General features: G+C 46.4%; 1 protein-coding gene across 1 annotated transcript in view; it reads left to right on the top strand.

Moving 5' to 3' along the window:
* The first annotated feature begins 258 nt into the window (after nt 1-258).
* Nucleotides 259-24,272, top strand: part of LOC147115496 (muscleblind-like protein 1) — a 743,720-nt gene continuing 719,706 nt past the window's right edge. Inside the window, exon 1 of the mRNA XM_085989770.1 lies at nt 259-343. The gene's annotated coding sequence lies outside the window, so the exon portion shown is untranslated. The remainder of the gene's footprint in view (nt 344-24,272) is intronic.

Here is a 24,272-nt window from a genome sequence, read left to right as displayed (position 1 = left end):
CCCTTTATTTTAACAGAGGTAATAAGTTATTCACTTTAAACTCCTTTACATCAGCACTTAAATAATTGTCAAATTTCATATGAATGAGTTAATTGTCCATAATCTTACATTTTGCACCATAATTTTAAAGACAGTAATGAGAGGTTAATTTTTACGGAGAATCATCAAAGGTCCCAGATTCCAGCACATTAAATTTATTAATAATCTATCTAGTGCTGAAAGTATCCAATTAACATCTTGTATGTTGCACTTTTACAGGCTGGTGAAGCCTGATGCGTCCAAATATTCCAAGAGCCTGCTTTAAATGGTTCACTCGAATCTGACCTCAACTCTCTGAAATCTGGTAAGTCTTTCTCTGTTTTGATTGTGGAGGGTGCATTTTCCAACCGTGTACTGTTCCCCTTATGAATGATTAATGAATTTGTAGTAAATCCCTCTCCGCACTTTATTTTAAACAGGTTAATGCTTGTGTTAAAAAAGCAGGCAGATGTGTTTAGCCTGAGCAGGACAGCGGACTGTCATGTAACCATGGGCCTACATGGTTCATGCCTTAGTACATAAGTAAAACATTGTATAAGTGGCATTATATGTGTGTGTTATAGATATATCTACACAGATTATTACTGCATAATAAACAGCAATTGCTCCTCTCTAAAACAGAGTTTGTTATTCTATAATATACAGGGGAGCGCTTTCCTCAGTGGAGCAGTGTTTAGTATAATATAAAGAGCAGTGTTATGTCTCAGTAAGAGTATATTATAAAGAGAAGCATTTTACTTCTGTAAAAGTGTGTGCTATATGGCACGAAGAGCAACATTATACCTCAGTGAACAAGAGTATGATAGAGTATGTGAAAACAGATAATGGAGAGAGAAACAGAGTTAACGTTTCAGACCGATGATGAAAGGTCATCGACCTGAAACGCTAACTCTGTTTCTCTCTCCACAGATGCTGGATGACCTGCTGAGTATCTCCAGCATTTTCTGTTTCTATTTTATTTCAGATTTCCAGCATCCGCAGTATTTTGCTTTTGTTTTACGACATAGTATAGTCAGTTGATCCCATGGTGTCTCTGGTGTGATGCATGCCATGTGATATAGACTAATGGCAGTGCTGAAACCCCCCAAAAAACCCAGCAGTAAAACGCGAAGATAGGACATAGACGGGGACCTGTTGTATGCACGGAAACTTCAGCTGTTGTTTTTGTTCCTTTAGTGGTCACAATTTCCACCCCAAAAAAAAGACAAAGTATAAACACAATTTGCAGCCTGTAATTACTTCTATAATTGGTATAATTCTCTGAGGAACTGTGATGAAAATAGAATGAGAGGGGAATCGAGTATTGGAGTGGACTAGCACGCTGTACTTTCACTTTGGAACCAAGTCAAGTTTCTGTGCCTTTTTATTTTATTCATTTTTATGGGATGTGGGCGTCGCTGGCAAGGCCGGCATTTATTGCCCATCCCTAGTTGCCCTCGAGAAGGTGGTGGTCAGCCGCCTTCTTGAACCGCTGCAGTCCGTGTGGTGAAGGTACTCCCACAGTGCTGTTACGTAGGGAATTCCAGGATTTTGACCCAGCGACGATGAAGGATCGGCGATATACTTCTAAGTCTGGATGGTGTGTGACTTGGAGGGAAACTTTGAGGTGGTGCTGTTCCCATGTGCCTGCTGCCCTTGTCCTTCTAGGTAAAGGAGGTCACGGGTTTGGGAGGTGCTGCCGAAGAAGCCTTGGCGAGCTGCTGCAGTGCATCTTGTAGATGGTACACACTGCAGCCACGGTACGTCGGTGGTGGAGGGAGTGAATGTTTAAGGTGGTTGATGGGGTGCCAATCAAGCGGGCTGCTTTGTCCTGGATGGTGTCGAGCATCTTGAGTATTGTTGGAACTGCACTCATCCAGGTAAGTGGGGAGTATTCCATCACACTCCTTACTTGTGCCTTGTAGATGGTGGAAAGGCTTTGGGGAGTCAGGAGGTGAGACACTCGCCGCAGAATACCCAGCCTCTGACCTGCTCTTGTTGCCACAGTATTTATGTGGCTGGTCCTGATGGCTATAAGAGTTCTACATGCACCATCAGCCCAGTGTGTCAGCTTGGCTCAGTGGCAGTGTGTTTGCCTTTACATCAGAAGGTTGTGGTTTCAAGCCCCACTCCAAGACTCGGGCACATAATATAATATAGTATGTGTGGGTACGGTAGCCATAGTGGTTTTGTTACTGGACTAGCAATCCAGAGGCCGATACTAATGGTGCAGTGGAACATGAGTTCAATTTCCACTGTAACAATTTGAGAATTTGAATTCAGTTTAAAACAACATAGGGAAATAAAATGCTGGTACCAGTAAAATGCGTACATGAAACGACTGGATTATCTTATAAACCCAACTAATGCCCTTTAAGGAAGGGCAGCTGCTTTCCTTACCCAGCCTGGCCAATATGTGACACCACTCTCCAACCAATGAGGTTGATTCTTAAGTGGCCAAGCCAGCAACTCAGTTGTATCAAACTCAGGGTGACTAGGGACGGGCAATAAATGCCGGGCTTGCCAGTGACGCCCACACCTGAGAAATAATTTTTTAAAATGATACTTCAGGGGCAAGACTGAGGGAGCGCCACATCGTTGGAGGTCACCTTTCGAATGAGATGTTAATCCACGGCATTGTCAGCCTGTAGCAGTGCGTCACATGTAAAAGATGCTGTGGTACTGTTTTCCAAAGAGCATCGTTGCTTCAATCGAAACCACCAAAAATGGCTCGACTGGTCAACCAACCGATTTGCTTTTTGACTGCCATGTCCGTCTCCATCACATCAGTGACTGCCGCTCATAACTAATTGAAAAGGGCTTTGGGACATCCTGAGGATGTGAAAAGGCTCTATATAAATGTAAGTTCTTTCCTTTTTGATGGGTGTGACCCAAAGGTACAGGACTGTATCTAATGAGAACCCAATTGACAATCTCATTCAGAAAAGTCCTGAGGATGGATAGTTGGGAAGTATGAACATACGAAATTGATGGGCAGGAAAAGACCAGCTGCTCCATCAAACTTGCCCCACACACTATGCTGGCTGGAGCATCGTGACTAGACACTTAAAACCGCACCCCCCCCCACCCCCCACAACCCCCGCAGCCATGTACAGGAAACTCTTTGGTATCCGGCACCGACGGGGCCGGGATGTTGCCGGTTGATTAAAAATTCCGGATGACGGAGAGGGTTATCTACCGAGGCTATTTTTAACAAACAAAAATTAAAAAATCAAGAAATGTGCAGTGTACAGTAATTGGGTACTCACCTACAGAATTTTGTGTTAAATGGATGGTGGAAGATGCTTGATTAAGAACAGTACTGACAGTTGAGGGTAATCCATAACTCTTTAATTACTTAACAGTAAAACAAAACCTATACAGTAAACAGAAAAATGGTGAATCGGAAGAGACTACCGGCAGCGCGGGAGAGTCAGACTCCTGTTATTGAGGTGTTCGGACTTCCGACATTGCCAAGAAGCCGAGTAGTGGCAGTTTGGAGAACTAACCCCACTGACTAACTCGGCCACCACAGGAGACTCGGACTCGGACTTGACAACATTTCCGGTTATTGAGGTGTTTTCGGAGTATGAATTTTGCTGGTTAATAGAGAATTCCGGATATTTAGGTGCCGTTTAAACGAGAGTTTCCTGTAATAAGAACATAAGAAATAGGATCAGGAGTCGGCCATTTGGCCCGTCGAGCCTGCTCCGCCATTCAATAAGATCATGGCTGACTTTCTACCTCAACTCCACTTTCCTGCACTATCCCCATAGCCCTTGATTCCCTTGATATTCAAAAATCTATCGCTCTCTGTCTTGAATATACTCAACGACTGAGCCTCCAGAGCCCTCTGGGTTAGAGAATTCCAAAGATTCATCACCCGCTGAGTGAAGAAGTTTCTCCTCATCTCAGTCCTAAATGGCCGACCCCTTATTCTGAGACTGTGACCCCTGGTTCAAGACTCCCCAGCCAGGGGAAACATCCTCCCTGCATCTACCCTGTCCAGCCCTGTAAGAATTGTGTATATTTCAATAAGATCACCTCTCATTCTTCTAAACTTTAGAGAATACAGGCCTAGTTTACTCAGTCTCTCCTCATACGACAGTCCTGCCATCCCAAGAATCAGTCTGGTAAACCTTCGTTGCAGCCCCTCTGTGGCAAGTATATCCTTCCTTAGCTAAGGAGACCAAAACTGTACACAATACTCCAGGTGTGGTCTCACCAGGGCCCTATATAGCACATAATCTCCTGGGAGAGGCAAAAAACCCCAGAGAAAACACCCAGGGCCAATAAGGGGGAAAAATACCCTGGAAAATTCCTCTCCTACCACCTCAGGTGATCAAAACCAGCCCAAGAGATCACACGGACCAAGTGTTACCTGTAAAGGCAGTCAGGAAGCGGTCCAGCTCCCTCATACAGAGAGCCAGCACCCACCGCATCAGCCGGCAACGCATGTGAACATGCTGCGCTGATTCAGTGTGGAGGATGACGGTCTTCTGACGTTAGGTTTAAAAGACCCAGCAAAAGGAGCTTTACTGTACACTTGGCTGCGCTCTACCTGACCTGAGAGGGTGCTTAATGCTAACACTAGATGCAAACAGTGGAAAGATGTCTGATTTTAGCATTAAGCATTCCTTCCCTTGACGAGGGCAAACTTCAGCAAAGGAATTTTTTTTTTTTTATTATAAAGACCGTGAAGTGGAAGTTTTCTGGAGTAACAGATAAACAAAGACTGCATTTGTCCGGAGAGTTTGTAAATAGAGAGGAAAAAACCTTCAGATTTGGGTCAAGCTGCGAGAAGCTGCTTCTGAAGGGGAAGTGCGTCAGTGCTGGGGAATGAAGCACTTTTTCTGCCCACGTCAGCATCAGGCAGAGCGGATGCAGTTCTCTATACGGGAAACTTTCTGGTATCCGGCACGGGCGGGACCGACGTGGTGCCGGTTCATCAACAATTCCGGATAACCGAACGCTCTAGTAAAAGATACGGAGCTCAGAGCTCCGTATAAAGCAACAAACCCTGTAGCTGCTTCAAAACAATTGGCACAAGTTGCAAGCATCTCTGTAGCTTAGCAACAGCTTCAGCTACACCTTTGCACAGCAACAAATGGAGTAAAAAAAGTAACTAAAAGTAAAAAAAGTTACCTGAACCGACTCCTGAATTTTGCCGGTGGATAGAGCGTTCCGGTTATTTAGGGGCCGGTTAATTGAAAGTTTCCTGTACTTCCTCAACAATCTTGTCTTAAACCACCCTCGGAACAGCACCCGGAGTGCATCAAAGTGTCTCCCGTCTCAGCCGCCCGTGTGATTTCTCTGAGTAAGACTGGTGCTAACTTTGGGAAATGTCTTGCTGAAGACTGATGCTTTACAGGGAAATGGGTTGACAGAGACCTTCAAACATATTTCATGTAGCACATATGCAGCCAGTAGAGAAAGAAAGACTTGCATTTCTATAGCGCCTTTCAAAACCTCAAGACATCCCAAAGTGCTTTGCAGCCAATGATGTACCTATGAAGTGTTGTCACTGTTGCAATGTAGGAAACGCTACAGCCGATTAGCGCATAGCAAATCCCACAAACAATGACCAGATAATCTATTTTTAAGTGGTAAATATTGGCCAGGACACCGGGGAGAATGCCCCCGGTCTTCTTGTAAATAGTGCCACGGGATCTATTACATCCAGCTGAGAGAGCAGGCGGTTAACGTCTCATCCAAAAGACGGCACCTCCCTCAGTACTGCACTGGAGTGTCAGCTTGGCTTTTGTGTTCGAGTTTCAGGAGTGACTCAGAGGCGAGAACACTACCAGTGAGGCACGGCTGACAGTAGATGTTTATGCCATCAGTCAGGGCATGGGCCTTGGACAACGTAGACCACTTCCCATACCTTGAGAGCCTACTGTCAACAAGGGCAGACATCAATGATGAAGTCCAGCACCTCCTTCAGTGTGCCAGTGCAGCCTTCAGTCGCCTGAGGAAGAGAGTGTTTGAAGACCAGGACCTCAAACCCGGCACTAAGCTCATGGTCTACAGAGCAGCAGTGATACCCGCCCGGCTGTATGCCTCAGAGACATGGACCATGTACAGCAGGCACCTCAAAGCACTGGAGAGGTACCACCAATGCTGCCTCCGCAAGATCCTGTAAATCCATTGGCAGGATAGGCGCACCAACGTCAGTGTTCTCGCTCAGGCCAACATCCCCAGCATCGAAGCTTTGACCACGCTCAATCAGCTCCGATGGACGGGTCACATCGTCTGCATGCCCGATCCGAGACTCCCAAGACAAGCACTCTACTCGGAGCTCCGACATGGCAAGAGAGCCCCAGGTGGGCAGAGGAAACGCTTCAAGGACACCCTCAAAGCCTCCTTGAAAAAGTGTAACATCCCCACCGACACCTGGGAATCCCTGGCCCAAGACCGCACAAAGTGGAGGAGAAGCATCTGGGAAGGCGCTGAACACCTCGAGTCTCTTCGCCAGGAGCAAGCGGAAGCCAAGCGCAGGCAGTGCAAGGAGCGCATGTCAACCCAAGCACCCCACCCACCCGCCCCTTCAACCACCGTCTGCCCCACCTGTGACAGAGACTGTAGGTCCCGCATTGGACTCATCAGTCACCTGCAAACTCATTTTTAATGTGGAAGCAAGTCATCCTCGGTTCCGAGGGACTGCCTAAGAAGAAGAAGGTACTGAAAGGAGCTAACCCATTGAACTGCCCAGAGCTGTGAGATGAATGCAACACCTTTTGTACGGAGAACATCCTTTCGAGGATATTCCATAAAACATCTTCACTGTAAAACTTGTGGTAGTCACACTTTTCACTGGCACCATAACAAAACATTGACAGGCTATTGCCATTTTAACACACGGTGCACCTCGGGCCATGCATTATGTATAGGAAAGCAGCCAACCTGCAGTGAGACTCGGGGCAGTAATGGGACCTGATCCCAACACAAACGGCCAAGTCTGAAGCCTCAGTAACTCCCAGCTTCATTGGAAGCTCCTGTGACTGTCTTGAGTCTATACGTATAATACATACTATGTAATGTTTCTATTAGCTACTAAAGCTGTCATATTTTAGTAGATGTTCTTTAACTGCATAGCTTGCGAGTGATGTAAGTGGGACGATAATATTTATATGAGACCTGAAGGGTCACAGGAGCATGTGGCTGGTAATGCAGTAATAGAAAACAGGAAATTGCAGACAGCAATAAATATTGGAAACATTTTAACGCTGAAATGTTTTTGCAAACCAAAGATGTGCCTTGTAAGTTTTATGGTGGATATTGCCGAATCAATTCCCATAAATCTCCGAATACAAGGGATGGTTTTCCCCAAGCACATGTCGGTGGTGAGGAGCCTTGGCCACTACCGGCACATGTCAGGAAGTAGCAGGCAGTGTGGTTTCAATAAACACTGGAGACGTGTGAGGTCGCTGGCAAATACCCACAGAACTTAAGCTGTGATACATAACCCCACCCCAAACAATTGCAAAAGTGGGGGGGGGGTGTATTCCTTCTTTCCTTCGATCGGGTAGACATGGAGAAGATGTTTCCACTTGTGGGGGAGATCAAAACCAGGGGCCATCAACATAAGCGAGTCACAAATGAATCCAATAGGGAATTCAGGAGAAACTACTTTACCCAGAGAGTGGTGAGAATGTGGAACTCGCTACCACAGGGAGTGGTTGAGGCGAATGGCATAGATACATTTAAGGGGAAGCCAGATAAGCACATGAGGGAGAAGGGAATAGAGGGTTGTGCTGATGGGGTGAGGTGAAGAGGGGTGAGAGGAGGCTCGAGTGGAACATAAATACCGGCATGGATCGGTTGGGCTGAATGGCCTGTTTCTGTGCTGTACATTCTATGTAATCTATGTAGTTCTAATGCATTTGTATAGCATCTTTCATGTTCTCAGGATGTCTCAAAGCATTTTACAGTACTTTTGAATTGTAGTCACTGTTGCAATGGATGCTGCCTAACCTGCTGAGTATTTCCAGCATTTTCTGTCTTTATTTCAGATTTCCAACATCACAGTATTTTGCTATTGTGTTGCAATGTAGCTAATGTGCACGCAGTCTTCTCTTAGACAGTCCCTCGGAACCGAGGATGACTTGCTTCCACATTAAAAATGAGTTCTCAGGTGACTGATGAGTCCAATGCGGGACCTACAGTCTCTGTCACAGGTGGGGCAGACGGTGGTTGAAGGGGGCGGGTGGGTGGGGTGCTTGGGTTGACGTGCGCTCCTTGCGCTGCCTGCGCTTGGCTTCCGCTTGCTCCCGGCGAAGAGAATCGAGGTGTTCGGCGCCTTCCCGGATGCTTCTCCTCCACTTTGTGCGGTCTTGGGCCAGGGATTCCCAGGTGTCGGTGGGGATGTCACACTTTTTCAAGGAGGCTTTGAGGGTGTCCTTGAAGCGTTTCCTCTGCCCACCTGGGGCTCTCTTGCCATGCCGGAGCTCCGAGTAGAGCGCTTGTTTTGGGAGTCTCGTATCGGGCATGCGGACAATGTGACCCGTCCCTCGGAGCTGATTGAGCGTGGTCAAAGCTTCGATGCTGGGGATGTTGGCCTGAGCAAGAACACTGACATTGGTGCGCCTATCCTGCCAATGAGTTTGCAGGATCTTGCGGAGGCAGCATTGGTGGTACCTCTCCAGTGCTTTGAGGTAAGGTCCCACCAACAGCAGTGAGATAAAGGACCAGATAATCTGTTATGTTGGTGTCGTTTGAAGGTTAAATGTTGGTTAGGACACCGGGGATAACTCCCCTGCTCTTCTTCAAAATAGTGGCCGTGGGATCTTTTACGTCCACCTGAGAGGGTAGACGGGGCCTTGGTTTAATGTCTCATTTAAAGACGGCACCTCCGACAGTACTGCACTCCCTCAGCACTGCATTGGAGTGTCAGCCTAGATTGTTGTGCTGAAGTCTCTGGAGTGGGACTTGAACCCACAACCTTCTGACTCAGAGGTGACTAATGGATATTACGGATGTGGTATGGCAGCCTAGTCTAGTGGTTGTGGTAGTGGGCTATTAACCCAGAGCTTGTGAGTATATTACCCCATCATGACAAGTTGAATTATTATAGAATCATAGAATGGTTACAGCACAGAAGGAGGCCATTCAGCCCATCGAGCCCATGCCGGCTCTCTGCAAGAGCACTTCAGCTAGTCCCACTCCCCCGCCCTTTCCCCGTAGCCTGGCAATATTTTTTTCCTTCAGGTACTTATCCAATTCCCTTTTGAAAGCCACGATTGAATCTGCCTCCACCACCCTTTCAGACAGTGCATTCCAGATCCTAACCACTCGCTGCGTAAAAAAGTTTTTCCTCATGTCGCCTTTGGTTCTTCTGCCAATCACCTTAAATCTGTGCCCTCTGGTTCTTGACCCATCCGCCAATGGGAACAGTTTCTCTCTCTACTCTGTCCAGACCCCTCATGATTTTGAACACTTCTATCAAATCTCCTCTCAACCTTCTCTGTTCTAAGGAGAACAACTCCAGCTTCTCCAGTCTATCCATGTAACTGAAGTCCCTCACCCCTGGAAATATTCTTGTAAATCTTTTCTGCACCCTCTCTAAGGCCTTTGCATCCTTCCTAAAGTTGGGCCGAATGGCCTGTTTCTGTGCTATACATTCTATGTAATCTATGTAGTTCTAATGCATTTATATAGCGTCTTTCATGTCCTCAGAATTGGACACAATACTCCAGTTGAGGCCGGACCAATGTTTTATAAAGGTTCATCATAGCTTTTGTACTCTATGCCTCTATTTATGAAGCCCAGGATCCCGTATGCTTTTTTAACCACTTTCTCAACCTGCCCTGCCACCTTCAATGATTTGTGCACATATACCCCCAGGTGTTCATGCATCCCCTTTAGAATTGAACCCTTTGGTTTATATTTGTTCTCCTCGTTCTTCCTACCAAAAGGTATCACTTCGCACTTTCTGCATTGAATTTCATCTGCCATGTGTCTGCCCATTCCACCAGCCTGTCTGAAGTCTATCACTATTCTCCTCACTGTTCACTAGACTTCCAAGTTTTGTGTCATCTGCAAATTATGAAATTGTGCCCTGTACAGCCAAGTCCAAGTCATTAATATACATCAAGAAAAGCAGTGGTCCTAGAACTGACACCTGGGGAACACCACTGTATACCTTCCTCCAGTCCAATAAACAACTGTTCACCACTACTCTCTGTTTCCTGTCACTTAGCCAATTTTGTATCCATGCTGCCACTGTCCCTTTTATTCCATGGGCTTCAACTTTGCTGGCAAGCCTATTATGTGGCACTTTACCAAATGCCTTTTGGAAGTCCATGTACACCACATCAATCGCATTGCCCTCATCAACCCTCTCTGTTACCTCATCAAAAAACTCAATCAAGTTCTCAATAATTGAATTCAATAATTCTATTCATCTGTGGGCAGGCATCATAAAAATATGACCATGGAAGCTGCCGGATAGAATCATAGAATCATAGAAATTTACAGCACAGAAGGAGGCCATTCGGCCCATCGTGTCTGTGCCAGCCAAAAAGGAGCTATCCAGACTAATCCCACTTTCCAGCTCTTGGTCCGTAGCCTTGTAGGTTATGGCACTTCAAGTGCATATCTAAGTACTTTTTGAATGTGATGAGGGTTTCTGCCTCTACCACCCTTTCAGGCAGTGAGTTCCAGACCCCCACCACCCTCTGGGTGAAAAAAATTCTCCTCAACCCCCCTCTAATCCTTCTACGAATTACTTTAAATCTATGTCCCCTAGTTATTGACCTTTCTGCTAAGGGAAATAGGTCCTTCCTATCCACTCTATCTGGGCCCCTCATAATTGTATACACCTCAATTAAATCTTCCTTCAGCCTCCTCTGTTCCAAAGAAATTCCAATCTTTCCTCATAGCTAAAATTCCCCAGCCCAGGCAACATCCTCGTAAATCTCCTCTGCACCCTCTCTGGTGCAATCACATCCTTCCTGTAATGTGGTGACCAGAACTGCACGCAGTATTCTAGCTGTGGCCTAACTAATGTTTTATACAGTTCAAGCACAACCTCTGCTCTTATATTCTATGCCTTCTTAAGCTCCTTATCTACCTGTCCTGCTACCTTCAGGGACCTGTGGACATGCATAGAAATATAGAAACATAAAAAAATAGGAGCAGGAGTAAGCCATTATGCCTTTCGAGCCTGCTCCACCATTCAATACGATCATGGCCAATCCTTTATCTCAATATCATATTCCCGCTCTCTCCCCATACCCCTTGATGCCTTTTGCATCTAGAATTCTATCTATCTCCTTCTTAAATATACTCAGCCCTAGGTCGCACAGAGGAGAGAAGGAGGGATCATGTGGGGGCTGGCTGGAGGAGCCCGGGGCGGGGGTCAATGGAAGATCGTGGGCCGGGAGGAGCACTGGGGGTGGGATCCAGAACACCTCAATTGCGGTCCGGGACCAGCATGGGTGGGGCGGGGGGGGGGGTGTCTAAAGAACATTGTGGAGCAGCATGGGGAGCTGGGGGGGCGGGGCGGTGCTGAGGGGTTGAGGGAGGCCTGGGCGGAGATCGGAGGCCTGGGTGTGGGGTAGTGATCGGAGGCCTCTTGGGGGTTCTCTGATTGTGGGGTGGTGAGTTAGGTAGGGACCCTGGATTCAGGAGGTAAAGGCACTTACCTCCTGGATTTGCAGTCCTTGTCTTGCATTAGCTGGCGGGTTTCACGAGGTGTGCAAAACCCGACCAGCTAAAGTTAAATACAAAATGGATGTTAAAGAAGAGGCTTCCAGCCTCATTATAATATGTAAATAGACGACCCACCTCCTGGCAACGGATTGGCTGCCCCCCCACCCTCCACCCACTGTCCCGCCTCTGTTAAAACCGGAACTGGGCGGGTTGGTGGCGGGTTCAGGTCGGGATTCTCATTTTTGACACTAACTACCCCCACGTCCCCAACCCACCCATTCTTTTAGGTTAAAATTTCCCCCATTGAATCTGAACCTGTCTTCACCACATTCTGTCCCGTCAGTTGGATGTGAAAGATCCCATGGGCACTATTTCTAAGAAGAGCAGGGGGGTTCTCCCCCATGTCCTGGCCAATATTTATCCCTCAACCAACATCACCACTGTTAAGTCTGTGTGTTCTAGTTGTAATTACTAACACAGACTACAAGATTAAAGTTCAACAGGTCTTTACTGGTTGGAGGTCAGGACTATACTAAAATACAATACTACTACACAGTGCTTATATACCGGTGGTCACCACCGGTATTACGTATACAGCAGCCAGAGAAAGTAGTACATCTCTTAAGGTGGAACAGGCTTAAGTTCTCTTAAGGTGGAACAGGTTACATACACCACAATCCTCCCTTTTTAGCTTAACAGTCATATCCCCATTTAACATAACATAATAACATATATAACTTCAGGTATAAACAGTTCAAAGGTTCAGTCTCTCAGGAGGCCTTCTGATTCGGTTTGGATAACGCCTTTCAGTGGTCTCTGATTCCTGTTGCTGAGGTGACTCCTCTAGTTGGTCTCCCATGCATTGGGTGTTATCATCCTCAGGTACATTCCCTGCCGAGGTAGATGCTTCAGGTTCATTAACGTCTTCCACAGTTGTCTCTGTCGCAACCATGGGTTCGACCCTTGCTCTCGATTCTACCAGTTGATCCGCATGACGCCTTATCACATTGTTACCAATATCTACTGTGTACATTAGAGGTCCTTGTCTGGCCCGAATTGTTCCGGACTGCCAATTTTCGTTTCCATAGCCCCTTGCCAACACTGGTTGTCCTACGTCGAAACTTCGAGTGGTCTTGTTATTAATATGCCGGAACTATTTGTTTTCCACTTCCCTCCGCACATTTGGTTTTAACAAGTCCAACCTGGACCGCAACCTCCTGTTATGAAACATCATGGCAGGACTTTGGTTAGTCACTGCATGAGCGGCGTTTCGATATGCCATTAGGAAATTGTCCACCTTGTGCTGTAGCGGAATCTGATCGTGCGTTGTCTTTCCACAACGATACATTTTACAGTACTCAAACCCAATTTATTTGTACTGAGTTCCGGTGACCGTAGCTGCATTACTGCCGTGCCTCTCGCTGCGGCTTCGTGTGCTGCTGCCATAGTGACCGCTTTCTCAAGCGTCAGCTCATTCTCCTCGAGCAGTCGCTTTTGTGTATCTTCTTTTAATAAACCACACACAAATTTATCTCGTAGCGCCTCTGTCAGTCTCGTTCCAAACTGACAGTACTTTGGTAGCTTACGCAATTCCATTAAATATTCAGCATTGCTTTCATCCTTCAGCTGCCTTCTGCTGTAAAATTTAAATCGTTCCGCTAGCATCAGCGGCGTGGGGTTTAGATGATTTTTCAGGACAGTAACAATCTCCTCGAACGTCTTATCCGCCGGTTCATCTGGTGATAAAAGGTGTTTCAATTGTCCGTATGTCTTCGCACCCATTAAGTTTAATAATGTTAGTGCTTTCTCTTCATCTGGAATTTTATTTGCTTTACAATAATTTTGTATGCGTTCTACATACATGGCCCAATCTTCGATGTCGCTATCAAAGGTATTAATGTTCCCATGTTTAGGCATCGTTGCAATTTAATTTATTTTTATTTTTATCCAAGATGGCGGCTTCCCGCTCTTGTCTTCGTCCTCCGCCTACAAAATGGCGGTTTTCCCGTGCTTGGCGGTCTTCACCCGTCCCCCGACGCTGTCTCCGCTTCACCGCAGCTCTCGCACCTTCAGTTGCCCCAGACGCTGCGCCTTTTTAGCCCGAATGCGGCCCGGCCCTTATCACCAGCCGCGATCGATGTCCCCGCGCTGCGCCTTTCGGCCCGAATGCGGCCCGGCCCTTATCTCCGGTCGCGATCGATCTCACCGCCCTTATTCCTCCGTCTTCCCTCCCCGTCTGTACAGCCAACGCGGCCGACTTTCTGGTCGCGTCGCTGCCCGGCTTACCCACCACCGAGGAAGAAAGAAGATAGCTGACAGCCGCTGATGGAGGCTTCGAGTTCAGGATGTCTTCTGCACTCTGGTTTCTCGATGTCTGCCGCGCGCCATGTCTTCCAGCAGGGTGATGAGGGTGGAAGCCTCTCTTCGACGTCCGTTCTGTGGACGAAGCCGCCGTGGATATAAATTGCCGCAGGGTAAGAATCGGACTCGTCACCACTGTTAAGTCTGTGTGTTCTAGTTGTAATTACTAACACAGACTACAAGATTAAAGTTCAACAGGTCTTTACTGGTTGGAGGTCAGGACTATACTAAAATACAATATTACTACACAGTGCTTATATACCGGTGGTCACCACCGGTATTACATATACAGCAGCCAGAGAAAGTAGTACATCTCTTAAGGTGGAACAGGCTTTAAGTTCTCTTAAGGTGGAACAGGTTACATACACCACAACCACAACAGATGATCACATTGCTGTTTGTGGGAGCTTGCTGTGCGCAAATTTGCTGCCGTGTTTCTTACATTACAACAATGACTACACTTCAAAGAGTACTTCATTGGCTGTAAAGCGCTTTGGGACGCCCTGAGGTCGTGAAAGGCGCTATAGAAATGCAAGTCAGTCTTTCGTTCTTTCTTTCTCTCTTTCTTTCTTTCTCTCTTTCTTTATTTATTTATTTCTCTCTTTCTTTCTTTCTCTCTTTTTCTTTCTTTCTCTCTTTCTCTTTCTTTCTCTCTTTCTCTCTTTCTCTCTCTTTCTTTCTCTCTTTCTTTCTCTCTTTCTTTCTCTCTCTTTCTCTTTCTTTTCCAGGAGGCACCCTGGCTGATTTTCCTCCTCCTGATTACCAGGGGGCGCCGAGCTCCATTAGCTGAATCAGCACATTAGCCCATTGGGCATACCTGGGCCGTTTGGCTTGTGGTGCTCGCTGCTGCGCCAGGCAGTGCCTTAGCCCACTGAGCCACTGGGTGTGGGGAGCGGGCTGGGAATTGGCGGTTTCCAGATAGTAAGTTGCAGCCGACACCCTTGGCCGTTTTGTTCTTCCTGCTGTCCGCCAGCTCTGAATGCATATGATGTAATTATCGAAAGCTTGCTGCTTTGCAAATAAGATTTAGTGGCAGCGAGTTCAGACTGTGTAACAGGAAACCCCCAGCACCACAGCAGTATATTAGAAATGGAAATGTTTATGGTCTGTCCAGCAGTCCGTTAACACTTTCAGTCATTACTCATTTCCCCGCAGAATGAAATAAAAGCAAAGGCCCTTTGTTTGCCTTCCTTCTTTGCTGTATTTGCTCACTAAAGGTGTAGGCCGACAATGCAGGGAAATGGATTCTGTTCCGTTTTATACTCACATCGAGCGGCATTCCTCAATCAGGAGGGACATGAGTTATCAATCTTCCTCGCGACGTTATTCCCCCTCAAGCATTCACCGTGACCAAAGCACCTCCAGACAGACACATACACACTCACATTCAAGGCAAAAAAGATCCCTCCTCTTCTAAAGCTATTAATTGATGTTGGGCTCCAGTTCCACAGGTGCCAGCGGCCCCTCCTGATACTTTGCTCAAGTGGCTGATCTTCAGGTGCAGGCGGCGAGTGTTGCCATCGAGCCGAATTCCTCTTGTTATCCAAACGATCCAGGAAGGGGGTGTGATGTAAGAAAACTACTAGGCACTTGGTCTAAGCGTTAAACAAAGCTTTAATCAACCGTTTTACAACCTGGAGGTCTAGTTGTGCCCTTCACTAGTTCCTGTTAAGAATGTCCTGCGCTTGCTGGGCCCGGGCCCGTGCCCGAGTATTTATACTCTCCCTGGACAGCGCCACCCACAGGCCGCTCAGTATTATTTCATAAGTCTTTCTTTCATGAATTCGGGGGTCATCATTACGATCTCCTCGACAGACAACAGTTGGACGAATTCGTGCCAGTCAGGCTGTTCTATTGGGCAGTGCCCCTTCTCATCTGGGGCTGAGGCACACTGCTGGGGTAGAGCAGAGGGACCTTCCTTCTGCATCTAAACCGTGCTGTAGCTGACCTGGGTGTGCCCGACGAAGACACTGGATGCCTGATGTTAATGGGCACTAAAGTCACTGAAAGATAGCAAAAGGTCAGGTATCAATAAAGTTTACTTTCACGAAAGTGTTTCCATCGATTTTCTCTTACTTTGTGCAGCAAATATTCTGCTTCTCTCTGCAATATGGTGGACTATCATGCTCAAACTCTTTCAATTTGGTTTTCCCAACACAAAGACAGGCCCCCAGAGGCAACCTGTGCTTCCTATGATCTGACAGCAAAAGCTTGGGGGTCGATTTTCCTGGAGCCGTCAGGCGGGGTTTCAGGCGTGTGGGGGGTGGGGGGGGGAAATCCGGAATTCAGGGGTCCTGACACCATCTCGCCCAAAACCCCGCTCCACGCAAGTTTCAGAGGCGGCGGGTACCCGCCCCGCACTGGGACCCGCCGACCCCAGGCGGGAAGGGATTAGTGCCAATTAACTGCCTGTTAACAGGTAGTTAACAGGCAGTTTTTAGCCTAATCCCTATTTTGAGGGGTGTCGTGTGGGATTCCCGACGGCTCCAAACCACGCCAGGTTAGAGCAGGCGGGCCGTCAGGTTGAAGGAGTTGGAGGGGTCGCGACGTCAGTGTTCAGGTGAGTGATGGGTGCATGAGTGCAAAGGTAAGTGTGTTTGGTGTGTCTAAAGTGTGTAAAGTACTTTTACTTACCTGTACTTACCTTAACAGCCTTTCTTCCTGTAGGCGTCGGGAGCCCATCACTCAGCCGGCACTTAAAGCTGAACGGCTGCGATCTGTGAAAAGTGACAGCCTTCAGCTTTGAGTGCTGCTGAGAGTTCTAACTGAGTCTGTGCAGAAGGACTCATGTTAGAACTCAGACTGTCAGTGTTTGGCAGCTTCAAACAGCTGTGAAACACTGATATTTCATCTGTCAAGAACTCTTGACCAATGAAATTGCAGCCTGTGACGTCACCTGTTGCCGGGTGGCCCTTAATTGGCCTGCTGAGCCCGCTGGGCAGGCTCAACAAGGTCAATCAAGGGAAAATCGCGTGGATTGGCCGGACGTCGATGTAGGCGGGTCTAAAACCCGAAAGTTGTAGTCCCGCCTTCTTCCCGACAGCTTTGGGAAAATCGACCCCTTTGTGTGAGGAGCAATCTGGGTTAGTGTGCTCTGGTTGATCAACAGAGCCGTTTAGTATCTCTAGATTACATGCTGGATTGCCACGTTACTTCAGAGAATGGTTTAACATCAGACACTTTCGCAGCAGGCTAAAGTGGCCAAGAGCTTTCTTCACAAATCCAGTCATTTGCAGCAGCAAGCAACAGTAAATTAAAGTCTTTTAATTTTTCCGGTCGCCTGTCATTTCAATTCACCCCCTAATCCCCACTCAGACCTCACCGTACTCGGGCTCTTGCATTGTTCCACGGAAGCTCAGCGTAAGCTCGAGGAACAGCACCTCATCTTCCGATTAGGCACTTTACAGCCTTCCGGACTCAATATCGAGTTCAACAATTTCAGATCATAACCTCGGCCCCCATTATATTTTTACTTATATTTTTTATCTACACCTTTGTTTTGGCCCTTTCCCCTCCCCCTTTTCTTCTCTCCCACATGGCAGCTGTCTCCCATTCTGCCAGCACATTTCACACCGAATCTAGAGCCGTCTTTTGTCTCCACTAGTCCTATCACCATCTCGTCTCGTTTTGAATACCTCTTAATGTCTCTTCACTTCTGGCCTTTTAATCTATTTCATTTCCTGTGCTTTTTCAGTACTGACGAAGGGTTTCGACCTGAAACGTTGACTCTATTTCTCTCTCCACGGATGTTGCCTGGCCTGCTGAGTTTTTCCAGCATTTTCTGTTGTTATTTAGCAAATTAAAGTCAGTCTAAAAATGGTAGCGGCTTTATGAATGGATTAAACAGACAAAATCAGTCGGAGTTCACTTCAGTGGCATTCCCTGCAGATTATTTTTAACGCAGAGTCGACAAATCCCTCTCAGAGTGAGAGTGCTGTACCTGTTTGATTCCCACCAGTTTAAATCATTTTTGACATTGCATATCTAGCAGCCGGTAGCACTCTCGCCTCTGAGTCAGAAGATCATGGATTCAAGGCCCGCTCCCCAGCCTTGAGCACTAAAATCCAGGCCGACGCTCCCAGTGCAGAGCTGAGGGCTATCTCCCCCTGGCTTTTCTTCAATACAGTGACCGTGGGATCTTTTACATAGAAAAATAGACATAAGAAACATAGAAGATAGGAGCAGGAGTAGGCCATTCGGCCCCTCGAGCCTGTTCCGCCATTCAATGAGATCATGGCTGATCATCCAAATTCAGTACACTGTCCCTGCTTTCTCCCCATATCTCTTGATCCCTTTAGCCTTAAGAAATATATCCAACTCCTTCTTGAATATATTTAATGAATTGGCCTCTACTGCCACAGGTTCACCACTCTCTGGGTGAAGAAATTCCTCCTCATCTCTGTCCTAAATGGCTTACCCCTTCTCCTTAGACTGTGACCCCTGGTTCTGGACTCCCCGACATCGGGAACATCCTTCCTGCATCTAGTCTGTCTAGTCCTGTTAGAATTTTATAAGTTTCAATGAGATCCCCTCTCATTCTTCTAAACTCCAGCGAGTACAAGCCCAATCGACCCAATCTCTCCTCATACGTCAATACTCAAGGTGTGGTCTCACCAAGGCCCTGTACAACTGCAGCAAGACATCCTTGTTCCTGTACTCGAACCCTCTCGCTACGAAGGCCAACATACCATTTGCCTTCTTAACCGCCTGCTGCACCTGCATGCTAACCTTCAGCGACTGGTGCACAAGGACGCCCAGGTCTCGTTGCACTTCCCCTTCACCCAATCTATTGCCGTTCAGATAATAATCTGCCTTCTTGTTTTTGACACCTGCGAGGGCAGACGGGGCCTCGGTTTAACGCCACATCCGAAAGACGCCACCTCCGACAGTGCAGCGCTCCCCTCAGCACTGGGAGTGTCGGCCTGGATTTTGTGCTCAAGTCTCTGGAGTGTGATTTGAATCCACAACCTCCTGACTCCGAGGCGAGAGGTTCCACCCACTGAGCCGCGGCTGACACAGAGACAGAATCTGTTTTGAAAGTGATAGCTTTCTTAAAATAATCTGTTTTTAAGCTAAGAGCAATGGACAAAAATATCCTATTTTTCCAACAGTCATCACTCTCCTTTGAAAGCTAAAAAAAAAAATCAAGCACAATAATGAAGACTGTGCACACTGTGACAAATGGAGAGCAAATAAATTTGCATATTTTAAAACCATTTTTCACATTTATAGCAGACTGAACTACTCAAGAGGTTTATTCACAGATCCGGTCATTGACAGCAGCAAGCAACAGCAAATTGAAGTCAGTCTAAAAATCACAGCAGCTTCCAACCAGTTCATGAAAGGATTAAAGAGACAAACCAGTCAGAGTTTGTTTCAATGGCATTCCCTGCAGGTTCTTTCAAATGACGAGTCGACAAATGCCTCTCAGAGTGGGAGTACTGTACCTGTTTGATTCCTACCAGTTGCTATCATTTTTGACATTACATATCCATCTACAGAGATATGCTTTGCCTCCACATCTGTTGCAATCGCAGCTAACTCCGTCACACATGCACAATGGTATGAAGACGGCCACTTCTGGCTGCAGTGTGAACTACCCGCAGGATGCGCTGCAGCAACTCGCTAAGGCTTCTTTGGCAGCACCTGCCAAACCCACCACCTCAGCTGCCTAGAAGGACAAGGGCAGCAGGTGCATGGGAACACCACCACCTCCAAATTGCCCTGCAAGTCACACACTATCCTGACTTGGAAATATATCGCTGTTCCTTCATCTTTGCTGGGTTAAAATCTTGGAACTCCCTCCCTAACAGCACTGTGGGTGCCCCTTCACCACACAGACTGCAGCGGGTCAAGAAGGTGGCTCACCACTGTAGTGTTCAATAGCATGTCATTCTATAGTGGACACTAGGTAGAGCCGTAGAGCTGTATATAGCTGTATGTATATAAGACTACACTACCCAGCTATATATTATATTAAGACTACATTACCCATGAAGCACTAGGCTACCCACAAGGCAACAGTCAAGATGGCAGCCTGCACACAGGAGCACACATGCGGAAGCCTCTACAGATACTGTACCTAGAGAACGTGTACTGAATAAATGACTAGCTAGAAGCTAGCTGTGTTCATAATAAGAATGTCTAGTTATTAATGAACATAACATGGTACCAGGGTGGTGAAGATCTGCTGAAAATTGTGAAAAGCGACATGGAGAATTTGAAGCCACCAGAGCGTTTGAATCTCACAGAAAAAAATCGACTACAACTGGCAGACTTTTAAACAGCAATTCGAACTCTACATTGCAGCCATCGGATTCGGTACGAAGCCAGACGCAAGGAAGATAGCGTTGCTGCTTACGGTTGCAGGCCCACAGGCGATAGAGGTATTTAATACATTTGTATTTAATCCAGCGGAGAACAGAGAAAAATTAGAAGATGTGCTAAAAAAATTTGATGCACATTGCTCTCCCAAAAAGAATGAGACCTATGCAAGATACATCTTCCGTTCTCGGACACAGCAACAAAATGAGACTTTTGATAGCTTTATAACTGATCTGAAACTGAAAGCACAGACATGTAATTTCTCTGAGCTCAAAGCATCCATGATTCGTGACCAGATTGTGTTTGGTATTCATGATAAAAAAGTCAGGGAACGTCTGTTGAGAGAAACCGAACTAAATTTGGAAAATGTGGTGAAAATATGCCAAGCCAGCGAGCTAGCTCGAAAGCACGCGAAGACTTTCAGTGAGATCAATAATGATGCGATTGTAATGAGTGCTAATGCTGCTGTCGGTGCTGTGTCCTACAAGGGGAGAAACGTGGGCAGAACAGAAATGAAAAGCAATCGGAGGATGAAATTTTTAATTGTAAATGCTGTGGTTACAAACACCAGTTAAGACAATGCCCAGCGTTTGGAAAAATGTGCACAAAGTGTAATGGAAAGAATCACTTTGCCAAACAATGCTTTTCAAAAGTACAAACTAAGAAAGGGCAACGAGTTAATGTAATTGAGGACACTGATTTAAGTGAGACATTTTTTGTCGGAATGGTGTCATGTGACGATATCAAAAAAGATACAGAAAATTTGCAGCCCTCAGAAATGGACAATGCTGAAATTAAAGTCAATGCAGTAAAAGTGGACAAATGGATGATCCCACTGCAGATAAATGGAGCATTAGTTACATTGAAACTGGACACTGGGGCAAAAGCAAACTTAATCAGTATGAGTGACATAAAAACTATGAAAGAAAAGCCCAAAATACAGAAAAAGTCAGTACTACTGAAGAGATATAATGGACAGAAAATAGATAGCTTAGGTGTATGCAGACTTAAAGTGACAGTCAAAGACAAAGTGCATCATCTCATGTTTTCTGTTGTGGCTGAAAGACTTGATTCGATACTAGGTGACAAAGCTTGTGAAGACTTAGAACTGGTCAAGAGAGTCTACTGTATAAACTGTGCCATAAGCAGACCAGATGACTCAGGTGATGAAGCAGAGAGCCCATCAAGGATGAAAAGGCCAAAGGGTATCCATGTCTTCAAAAAGCCTAGTTTCTCCAAGAAGAAAGAAAAAGACTTTAAGCACAAAGAGAAAAAACACAAGGAGAAAAAGTCCAATGATATAACCGCAGCAGATGTTGTTAAGCAGTGGAAAGAGAAAAAGAAAAAGAAGAAGCCTGCACCAGAGCAGGAAGCAGTTCCGGTGGATACTCCTTCTTCCCTCAGGCCAATCTTTGGTGTTCCATTAGCCAAGGCTGCTGAGAGGACTATGCTGTATGATGGGATCCAGCTGCCAGCAGTTTTTCGAGAGTGCATTGACTACATTGAGAGTTATGGCATGAAGAGTGAAGGAAACACTGAAACCCTCTCCAAGCAAAGATCGCAAGGAGACCTCGATCTATACAAGAGCAGATTGATGACAATGCCGCAACTGCATCTTGTCATTCACCGCCAGAACAATCTCATGAAGACACATCAGACTTACCCGTGTTGAGAAGATCCACACGTGAAGTAAAAAAGCCTGATAGACTTAATCTTTGAGTACAATGTAAAGCTTTGAAAATGTGTTGACTGTTTTGAAAATGTTTATGTTTATAGAGCACTAACAAAAGTGTTACTGATATTATCTTTATTGTTTTCTTGAAAGTTGATTGATATTGATTTTGTTAAACCTCAAAGAAAGAGGGATGTAGTGATCAATAGCATGTCATTCTATAGTGGACACTAGGTGGAGCCATAGAGCTGTATATAGCTGTATGTATATAAGACTACACTACCCAGCTGTATAGATATTAAGACTACATTACCCATGAGGCACTAGGCTACCCACAAGGCAACAGTCAAGATGGCAGCCTGCACACAGGAGCACACATGTGGAAGCCTCTACAGATACTGTACCTAGAGAACGTGTACTGAATAAATGACTAGCTAGAAGCTAGCTGTGTTCATAATAAGAATGTCTAGTTATTAATGAACATAACAACCACCACCTTCTCAAGGGCAATTAGGGATGGACAATAAATGCTGGCCTTGCCAGCGACGCCCACATCCCGTGAATGGATAAAAGAAAAGCAGAGAATTGTAAGCTTTCACCTGGGATAGATAAGAATCGCTTCAGCGAGTTAATCGGTTGGACAACCTTAGAATTAGAGCCAGGCCATTCAGAGGTGATGTCAGGAAGCACTTCTTCACACAACAGGTAGTGGATATCTGGAACTCTCTCCCCCAAAAAGCTGTTGAGGCTGGGGGCCAATTGAAAATTTCAAAACTGAGATTGATAGATTTTTGTTCGGCAAGGGTATTAAGGGGTACAGAACCAAGGCGGGTAGATGGAGTTAAGATACAGATCAGCCGTGATCAAATTGAATGGCAGAACAGGCTCGAGGGGGCTGAATGGCCCGCTCCTGTTCCTATGGTGTTCCTCTCCAGCACCAAGACTGCCACGAATGTGCCAGGGTGGGGGCTTCTGCCCACCCCATGCCCCCACTGCTGGCCCTGGCTGATGTCTTGCGAACCTATAATCTGGGTGGGCTCCCGGTGACACCCACCTGGGGGAGGGGGGAGGGAGGGAACTCCCTGCTGCAGCCCTTTGCCACCTGCCGCACGGGGCTGTCTAACTCAGGAGCAGCAGAAGAAAAGGCAGCGAGCGAGCAAAGTGAACTGCCCTGCGATTGATTGTGCTCCCTTTGCTGGAAGGATTCATCCCTCACTGCTTGCATTATTGCACCAGGAAGGCACCGTGCTGCCAGTAACAGGGTTGCCCGTGACATTGATAATAGGAATTGCACTGCGTGACGTTTTATTGTTATTAACACCTCATTGGACGGATGCATTCCATATCTGCCGTCACCTCCGGTGGAAAATCCTGGAAACATGCAATCTTGTGATCAGTGACATTTCTGATATTTCTGCAGTGCTATTGGAAAGGTAGCAGCAGTTCTCTACAGTTTATTTAGACTGCATCGGAATTGTTAGTGCAGCTGTAAATATTGCATTTGCTGCAGCACATTCCCGTCGGCCAGTCTATGGGTTTAATCACCTCTGTGCGTGGGGTTCTAGTGCACTTGATCATCCGTTTGAAGAAGTTTCTGTCTGCGTTGTCCTAATGCAGACGTTAACTCATTCGAAAAAAAAGAGCCGCATTCATATAAATGGGGTAATGCCTGACATAAAATAGCACAGACAGCAATTTATGCACATTGATGAATCAGTCCACTAAGAATAGCACACAAAGGGAATTAAACCCATCAGTGTTTGTGGAAACAAAGATTGTAGGTTAGTAGTTCCAGACACTGGCCAAAAAATCTCCCCTAAGGGGTAGCAACAATGCCTCTCACATAATTGAATTCATCGTATTATATCCCACTTTAATTCATTCCTTTTCAGGAGCTCAAGACTCCGGAAATCCCTATGTCCCTCAAGATTTCCTCAGGACTCCCAGGCTTGGTGTCACCTCATCATTATTTGTTGATTTATCTCATTCAATCATCGAATCATGCAGCGCAGAAGGAGGCCATTCGGCCCATCATGCCTATGCCGGCCCTTTGAAAGAGCGATCCAATTAGTCCCACTCCGAGGTTCTTTCCCCGTAGCCCAGCAAATTTATCCCCCTTGCAAGTATTTATCTAATTCCCTTTTAAAAGTTAGAAGTCACACAACACCAGGTTATAGCCCAACAGCTTTATTTGAAATCACAAGCTTTCGGAGCGCTGCTGCTTTGTCAGGTGCTACTGCGCCCG

The sequence above is a fragment of the Somniosus microcephalus genome, chromosome 6, assembly GCF_052327205.1.
Source record: "Somniosus microcephalus isolate GS21.2 chromosome 6, FLI_Smic_1.0, whole genome shotgun sequence".
Lineage (NCBI taxonomy): Eukaryota > Metazoa > Chordata > Chondrichthyes > Squaliformes > Somniosidae > Somniosus > Somniosus microcephalus.
This window is presented reverse-complemented; position numbering and strand designations above follow the sequence as displayed.